The sequence below is a fragment of the Oryzias melastigma genome, linkage group LG9, assembly GCF_002922805.2.
Source record: "Oryzias melastigma strain HK-1 linkage group LG9, ASM292280v2, whole genome shotgun sequence".
NCBI classification, from domain to species: Eukaryota; Metazoa; Chordata; class Actinopteri; order Beloniformes; family Adrianichthyidae; genus Oryzias; species Oryzias melastigma.
Window position 1 is genome coordinate 6,408,348 of NC_050520.1, and position 9,654 is coordinate 6,418,001.

A 9,654-nucleotide genomic window follows, 5' to 3' on the forward strand; every position below is an offset into this window, starting at 1 on the left:
GAGGCCTTCTGGCACACACTGCAACACTGCTGGCATTTTGACAGCTGTAATCTTAGAATTTAACACACATAGTTGAACTGTCACTGACTGTCTATTTATAATAAGCAGTTCTGTAGGTGCACTCTTGATTTAAAGCAGTTTGAATGTTTTCTTTGAAGGCTGCGAGAATTCGCAGCGAGCGAGGTTAAAGGAAAACATGACAGGTTTGCATGCAGGCGGGCCGTCATGCAGAACACTGTGAAGTTTATGAGTTCTGAGCTCCCCACAAAGGTTTATTTGAGTCTTTTAGGAGGCCAGGGTGATGTCCGTACCCAGGATTCACTCATGAATGACGTGCATTCCCCATGCAGGAGTCTGTTTGCATCCTTGCATTTATTTTTTCAATCACGGCGTTCTGTCATGTGAGGTTATGAATGTTCCAGTGAGGGCACCTCTTACCTTCTGTTGACTCAGTCGGAGCCGAAAGCAGAGGTGACGCACTGAAACTGGACGCCTTACTCTCTGCATAAAGTCGGGTCTATATAAAGACAAAAGTCCACCACTCGACCTGCACACATACACTGACACGCGCGTGCTCATATCACGTTTTGGTTTGATCAGTTTCCCCACCAACTGCTTAAATTTGCCAAAACTTTGCTCGTTTTTAATGCATTCTTGAGCATCTTCACAGGCTTGTTAGCATTCATCCTCTGATTCTGACTAGAATAGCCACTCTGTTTCTCTCCAGTCAATCAGAGGGCCCCCTTTAAAAAAAAAACCATCACTTCCTTAACTCTAAAACCCGTCTTCTCTGCCCTCCTGGCGTCTGTGGGACTCTGGCTGCGATTCCAGCCACTGAGATACCTAGAAACTGGTCCTTGTGGTGAGTGCCAGTTTCCATGGCTTTGCTCTGTCAAAGCAATGCTCATTCTGCTGTGTTTGTGAGGTCCTGATGAAAAGATGGCTCTGTGTCTGGAGGTTCTGAACCCAGAGAGAGCAGAATTCTTCGGTGGCAGGGAAGGGTTGGAGGAGAGAAGAGAGGCTGCACGTTTGGGTCCTGGCTCAGCACCAGTGGGGAGCTTTTTGGGGGGAAGACGGGAATGGAGTGATGATTCACGTGGACAAGTAAACAGGTTGTGTATAAACACTAACAATAACAAGTACCTGTTTAGGCTGCAGGGATACAAACAAAAAAGACATCTGCTAAACTTGATCAAAAACACTTTTCTGGAACTCTAATTCCATTAAAGCATTCTCAGATTAGTCTAGAAAGTTATTTTTTTTTCTAGTTTTTCAATGGGTCTAAATTATTTTGATGAGAAACTGAAACAGCTTTAAAATCTGGTTCAAACTTTACAAGAAATTGGTTCTAACATGCAGGGCTGTGAGAACGTTCTTTAATATTTAGACAAGCATTCTTAGTGCATAGGCAGTGTGATAATACAATTAAAAAAGATCAATACTTAAATAAAAGTAGTATAAGGCTGAAGGAAAGAGAAGAAGCTGCTTTTTGATACAGAAGTTTCATTGTTGCTTAGTGGTATAACATCCATTCTTCATATTTGTATTTTCCACTTCTATTATTAAAGTTCCTTGTATTACGGGTGATCTCCTGCAGTCTGAGTCCTTTACTGCCAAATTTGTGAAATTTACATATAAAAGGAAAAAAAATTGCCAAAAAAAAAAAAAGAAAGTTAAAACAATTTAAAATAAGCAAATACATCTGATTATTTTTTGTTCTGGTGTCAAATATTTTTCATTCAAAGAAAATTGTGGGGGTTTTTTGGTGTTTTTAACATGTTCTTGTAGGATTTTTCAGATGATGGAAGACATTTATAAATAAAATTAAGTTTATAAATTTCATATCTGAATATGTCTTTATTTAAATGGTTGTCAAATCAGGAATAGCCAAAAAAGAGCTTGTTTGTGACCTAGAAAATCCGGCTCCGCCCCATTCTGATGCATCCACTTGTAAACCAATAGATCCATGTAAGTCTTTGTTTTCCTCATCCAAGCTCGACGGGTGGAAAGATCCAATATAAAGTGTAAAGTGTAAATAGAAGGATGATGGGAAATCAGGGGAGGCTTACTCTGCAGCAACTCAGAAGTTCTGCAGACACTTTCTCCTTGAAAATGACATTTTTGTTTTTTTGTTTTTTGTTCTGGCTAAAGACGGCATCATCGCAATCAAAAACCGCAAGGGACGCAGAGCATCAACTCCACTCAGAAAGGTTCCCATTGATGGTTCTGTTTCAGGTCCCCCAGGCGGGACTTGAACCGGGGTCTTCTTGCTGTGAGGCAATAGTGCTAACCCAGTAGTGTTTTAATTATGATTATGAAGTTTTTAATCAAAATTCCACAACCTAAATGCCTTTAAAAGCCATTTTTCATGTTGATCTCTGTTTCCAAAATCTCTTCTGAGGGGGCGTGGCTTTTGGAGCCGAGCAGCTCCACTCCTGATCCCCCCGTCTGATTATGATAGTTCTGTGTCTCTCTGCCGGAAATAGTCGCAGAAGAAGAAATAGAAGGTTCCGTTATTAGCGATTCTGATAAATGTAGACAGTAAGGTTTTTTCCAAAGTACATTCCAGAAGATTAGAGAACTATTTACTAACCTTCATTAATCAGGATCAGACTGGTTTTATTCAAAATATGTTATCATTCACCAATATGAGTAAACTGTTTGACATTATCCAGTACTCAAAGCTTACAAAAACACAGGTGATTAATGTATCTCTTGATGCTGAAAAGACCTTTGATCGAGTAGAATGGAAATATTTTTTTCTGTCATGGAAAAGTTTTGCCTCGGCAAAGGTTTTATTGACTTGATAATATTATTATACCACTCTCCAAGGGCAAGCATCCTTGTGAATGGCATCAGATCACCAGAATTCCGTCTCAGGAGGTTGACGCGTCAAGGTGACCCTGTATCTCCACGTATTTTAGCACTGGCAATTGATCCGTTGGCTGAGGCCATTCAGAGTCATCCTGATATATCAGGATTCCAACTTGGGGGTAAGTGTGTATAAACTGTTTTATATGCAGATGATGTTTTGCTGATTCTCACTAATCCAGAGATATCTGTACCAGCAGTAATGTTGATTATAGAGGCATTTGGTTCCTTATCTGGATATAAGGTCAACTTTGACAAAACACTTTCCATACCAGTTGGAGGCTATGAAAACTCCACTATCTTGGTAAACTTTCTATTTACTTGGTCCGTCTCAGGATTTACATATTTAGGGATTCATGTTGTGCCAAATGTTCAAAATATTTTGAAAATGAAAACTGATTTGATTCAGAAAGAGGTTAAAACAGATCTCATAAGGTGGATGGACCTACCAGTGTCCTGGATGGGTAGAGTCCGTCGTTCTGGCAAGCCTTTTATATCCTCTGCAAATGTTACCTGTGTATGTTACCAAGAAAATGATAAGAGATAGAACGTGAACTATCAAAATTCATTTGAAGGGGGAAAAGACCCAGGTCGAGTATAAAAACTCTTAGAGCTGCCTAAAGACGAAGGAAGACTTGCTTTTCCTGATATTGTGCATTATACTTAAGCTTGTAATTGTAGAATTATATATGAGTGGACTCACTCTTACCTAAAATAAAATATCCCATTAGAATCCTGGGGATGCTTCTCCTTCACACTATAGGTGAGCTCATAAACAAAAAGAAGAATATAAACGAAAACTTATTGATTGAAAACCCACTAAAAACGTGGTGTGATATATGAACAGATGCGTGGATGATAACCGCATCTTTTCCTACTTGAATAACAGGAATTTCATCCCAAGAATGGAAAGTACAACTTTTCATATGGTATAGCATAGGAATAAGAGTGGTTAGTGACCTGTTTGAGAATGATATATTAATGTCATTTACACAACTACAAGACAAGGCTTCTTCAGAAAGACTTTTTAATTTACAAACCAGACACTTTATTTATTCAAATTTTAGGGCATCGCTGGACACTTTACAACTAGGGCCAATTGAGAAAATCAACATGCATCTTAAGAATAAAAAAAGCTTCATTAAACAGTGCGAAAAAAAAATTAAAAGAATATAACAGACATGATATTAAAAAAATAATGCAGGGCTGGAAAGATAACCTACAAAGACATTATGATGATTCTAACTGGAAAGAATATATAAGATCCACTCACTCATTATTTATTAGCAACAAATACAAAGAAATGATGTACACGATTTTGCACGGACAACACAGGACTCCACATTTTTTAAACAAGTTAAACTCACACAGATCACCACTTTGTCTGAAATGTAATTCATCAACTGGCACATACTTTCACTGTTTATTGACCTGTCCAAAGATATATCAAAATTCTGGCGGTGTGTCTCTAAAGAAATTAGTTCCACGGTAAAATTCAAAATTTATAAAGATCCAGGTCATTTTCTATTGGGGCTGCCTCCCACAAACAAAATACCAAATACAAATATATCAAAATTATGTAAATTACTATCGTTAGCGCAGAAGTGTATTTTATTTAATTGGATTAAGATTAAACCTCCGACTATAACACAGTGATATACAGAAATCTTCAAACTCTTGCCAATGGAAAGGCTTAGTGCAACGTTTAGGGCTAATGAAGAGATTTTTATCGACTTGTGTCGGCCCCTAATGGAATACTTGCCCAGGGATCTGACCATCATAATTCAAAGGGGGGCTGGTTCACTGGAGTGGCGGGCCCACACAAATATGTGATCTAAGAGTTGGACATGCCTTCCGTTCAATTTTATAATCTGTGCCACACCCTGTTGGCAATCAGGACAATTGCCCCCACCTGTATAGCAGGTGCACCGGAATCATCCTGCTAACTATCAATGGGCTAAAGCCCAAAGACAATAGGATAATACAAATGCCATGTTGATACTCTGAGACTCAGGGAAAAGCAAGAGACACGCAGGAAGCGCGACCTTGACGGCTCGAAACCTGAACAGCAGGAAGCAGTGATGATCCTCACTGTTCCACCTGGGACCCTGTGAACCTTACCCCACATCTTCACAACATTAGGGCTTCCCTCCCCTCTCCAAACCTGGTGGCATTGTTGGAAGACCACCAACAAGGAGTTTCAGACCCCTGCGAGGGGGCGAGCAAGGGGAAACCATTCTGAATGAATAGGTCATCATAACAGCCAAGAAGATTCCTTACAACACCATGGACTTACTCAATATCTCTACTACAATATCTTGTACCGAGACCTAACCTTTCCACAAAGGTCAGTCTCCAGTCTCAAAATAGCCAACCATAGCAGATGGCTAACCCATTGGTAACTGTAACCATGGGCACAACCAAAGCTTTTCAGATGTTTCTGGAAGAAATTGTGATTTAGACACCATGGACCCAGTGTCCAACTACAACAGTGGTTTCTCACCAAGGGTTAACTTCAGTTAACATTAAGCACAACCTTCTTCAACAAAATTCTTCAAAGATAGATGCACACACCAAATATCTGCCTTTAGTAGCGTAGTACACGCGATATCTTAAAGGAGCCCCGCCTCTAAAGTAATGAATTTGAGCTAATTGAAGATAGGACACAATTGAAAAATAAAATGAATGTTTCTTTTGCTGATCACTGCTAGCTCCATGGAGAAATTGAGTGTTGGTGTTAGATCAGAGTGGAAGCACATCGTGCTGACATCACCATGATTCGTTTTCGTGGGTATGGGAGGGGCAGCTGCGGGTAGTGCAGGTTTTTAGAGGAGTACTCTTAAATGGATGAATGGATCAAAATACCACTTTGGGGTTCTTCATAGAGGAATGAACAGTATAATACACTTTAAACCTCAAAAAGTAAATTTTCATGGTATGTCCCATTTAAATTTGTCATTCTATCTCAGTAGAAGGTAAAAATTAGACAAATTTGCTTAATAAAAATAAAAGTTCTTGGTATACGAAAAGCTTAGAAAAGAAAACCATAATAAATATTTGTGGGATCCAGTTCATCACATCATCCAGATTCTCTGTTTCACAAAAACTCTCATATTTGATTAAAAACCTTGCAGAAACTTTAACCCCTTCATGCCTGACCTCATTTCCAACTGTACAAGATTTTCGTCATGGATTTTTCTGTTCAAGGTGATTCTAAATTAAATGGAGTCCTGGATTCAATGGTATATATGAAGGGGTTAAGATTAGGACAGCACACGTCTTCCTTCTCGAAGTAGCTTTGAGTCACAGCCATCGTACCACTAAACACACCACATTTTTGCTTTATCACATCACAAGCCTTGCACAACTTAACAACCCAGCTCTGAACATCACTTACATTCTTACCTTCCTTACAAGGTTGGAACGTTTTTGTCACAAAATCATGTCAAAAACTCAACAACATTTCTTTATGGTTTTTTTAGAAGACTTTCTGTCATTTTAAAGAGAATTCTTTTTTAAAAATCGGGTTCATTCTGAGTCGGAGGAGTGAAGTCAGGCAGAGGGACAACATTCCTGGGAGATAACACCTGCTTCACCTGAGTGGAATGAGGGAGCTCGTTTTTTCAAGAGGAAAGTCACAGAAAACCATGACTTGAAGATTCTTTTCAAAGCATCTTAGAGGTGTTTACTGAGGAAGCTGATATCACAATCGGCGTTTCCTGACAGTTCCTTCATTCTTTACTGTACACACGAAACCCATCCGGCTCGGATGAGTCACAAGAGAGGAATCAAAGTTTCTATGAAACAATCTACATTCTGGAATTTTCTACAGTGTGAAGCAATTCATTCAGAAATGATGGAGAAGATTCAAATCTCTATTTTGAAGACTTTTTAACCAAAGAGGATGAGAATGACAATTTCACCCCTGAGGCTTTCAGGATCCGTTACAGATCAGTTTCTCAAGTCAGAATTGCAAAGAATACATATTTTTGAACAGTTTAAAATGTTGAGAAAAGATCTTGGGAAACATAAGTAAAAAATTCCCACAAAATTTAAGCGAACAGGCAGGCGGGTGTGTGAGAACCCATCAGCTCACCATGAACTCAGTCTCGGGTTCAGGAGTTCTGCAGCATCCATAGCTTTAATAAAACATTATGTTAGACCACATGTCAGCTCTGTGCAGGTAGAAAAGCAAAAAAATCTTTCCCTGTTGTCAAATAAATCCATGTTTTAGCAGCTTTGTGGGAAAAAAAAGACTTTTATGTTCTTAATTATTTAGGCCAGGAGTGTCAAACTCAATCACACAAGGAGACAAAATCCAAAACAGACCTTAGGTTGTGGGCCGAACAGGATAAACATTTATTGAACACTAAAACTAAATTTTTAAAACTTTAAAACCGTAACTTTTTAATATAATGCTAGCGTGAATGCTGTGAGCTGAATTTGGCTGCTGAAGATGCTAGTGCTGGTAGCTGAAGGCTTAAAATACTGACGATAATAGTCAGCTCAAATATTAGCTAAATGCCAAATTAGCCTAAAAAAAAAAAAAATAGCTTAACTTCAAAATATCCGAAAAAATCTGAAAAAAGTCTAAATTAGCCAAAACAGCTATAGCACGTAGCTGAAATATTAGCTAAACTCCAAAACAGCCTAAAAAAACTTTTAAAAGAAGCCTAAATTAGCCAGAATATCTAGCATGTTGCTGAAATATTACCTAGACTGCAAAATAGCCCAAAAAAATCTTATTAAATACCAAAATAGTGCAAAAAGATTGCAGAATGCTGATTTTTAAAACTTCAAAACCTCAACTTTTTAACATAATTATGAATAATTAAAAGGCAAGAATACTATTCCAGAATAAATTAACTTAAACCTTGTCAAAATTAAAGAAGTTTGAAATGAGTGCAAGATAACATCGGGCCATTAATAACAATAAAATAAAATGATCTGGAGGGCCGGATCCGGCCCCTGGCTCTTGACTTTGACAGGCTGTCTGTGATTAAACATATTTAATTTATTTTAAGAAAATTAGTCAAAAACAGACTTTTTTTCTTGCTGAGGTTCAAGCTTTGCTGGTATGATGACAAAATGTTTGCTATTGGATATTTTTTTTCTCAAAAATGTATTTTTTAATCGTTTTTATAGATAGAATTTCATTTGAAGTTCTTGTTGAAAAGTTTGACTGTTTTTGTCTTTCACGTGTGTGAACTCTTTTAAACTTGAGCTCCATTTTCGTGCATGCTCACCTCATTTAACATACTGCAGCACAAAAGAATGGTATTCTTCACATTCTTTGCCGCTCTCACATACATTTCCATTTCCATACCACTCTGCACAAAACAATTCTAAAAGGCTGAAGAGGTAAAGATAAAAATGCAATGATTTTTTTTTCTTTCTTTTTTACCAAAATGGTCAGAAAAGCTGACTGGGCTCATCCTGAAGGCTGAATGATTGCCTTTCAGTGAGGGTCTCAGTTCCACTGCGGCTTACGCACAAGAACACCTGGGACTCCCCACAACGTGGCAAATGGAAGAACAACCGCACACCCACTCAGGGCTGAAGTCTTAGCTGAATGGGGCCAACCAAAACACGGACCCATAAGATGGTCAGCGCTTCTACGCTGGTCTGCTTTCCATGAATGTGCAGAGCTGAACACAAGGTTTTCCAAGGCTAGAGCCAATGAAACCACACATTTATGAAAGTTTATAGACTTTCTGGATTTACAAGCCAGATGTAGAAATGAATGTTTCAAATACAATAACAAAATCATACTGTAATAACTAACATTTCAGACACTTAATTATTCACGTTTGGATATTACAGATTTAGCTCTGCTCCCTTTTGACTTAAGATGATATACTTTGACTTTAAGGTTTAGATCTTTTGATACTTCCGTTTTTATAGATGGAGACCTGTCTCCCCCTAGTGGTCAAACATAAACTTGTTGCTTTCTTAAACACTTTTTTCTTTGTCAGAAAAGGAAATTTGCCTATTTCTTTTGTTAAAGTATTTTTATACATATTTAGTTGTACAGCTGGAGGCTATAAAATGCCCAATAATGTTTTTATTTGTCTAATAAATATTTTAAACATTTTCTCTGTTTGCCTGTGATGCCTGTAATCTATTCTTTTATAGTTTAAACTCAGAATGATTTCAGACTCTCTTACATATTTTGCTCAATACAACAAGCTTCACTTATTTAACATTTAACATTTACTAGACAATGGGAGGATCAGCCCCTTGAGATGATACATCTTGTTTTCGAGAGGTTCCTCTTTGAATAAATAACTGAAATGAAGGCAGAGTAAAGTAAATAACAGCTAAGGATACAGTTAAGGTACCAAAACAAAACAAAAAATTCACACACACTCACACGAACACAAGACAGCTCTCAACTTTACATTTCAAATCACAATGCAGTTACGAAACAAATTCCATCAGAGCAAAGGTCTTAGAGAAAGACAGAATCAAACAACATCACAAATAAAGTAAATAAAAAATAAAAATAAAGTAAAAATAAAAGATCAATAAATTAAGTCATAAGGTGACAACATATATTAATGTCCTGCAGATGTACATAGAGAGCTCTCTTGAATAATGGAAACGATGTAACGATGTGACTTGGAAGTTTACTTGACAGAGTTTATTTCTCGAGTATGGGAAATTTAAAAAGAAAGAAAAAAACTAAATAAAGTAAAAAGAAAGGTCTGGAGTCAATTCAAAAATTGAACTTAAGAATCCCTTTACTTGGACTTCTAATTAATAATAATTGTAAAAAGTATA

At 37.5% G+C, this 9,654-nt stretch overlaps 1 protein-coding gene across 1 annotated transcript in view; it reads left to right on the top strand.

The window, feature by feature from the left end:
- Positions 1-9,654, top strand: part of si:dkey-193c22.1 (uncharacterized protein LOC567837 homolog) — a 37,718-nt gene that overhangs the window by 22,632 nt on the left and 5,432 nt on the right. The window lies entirely within an intron of this gene.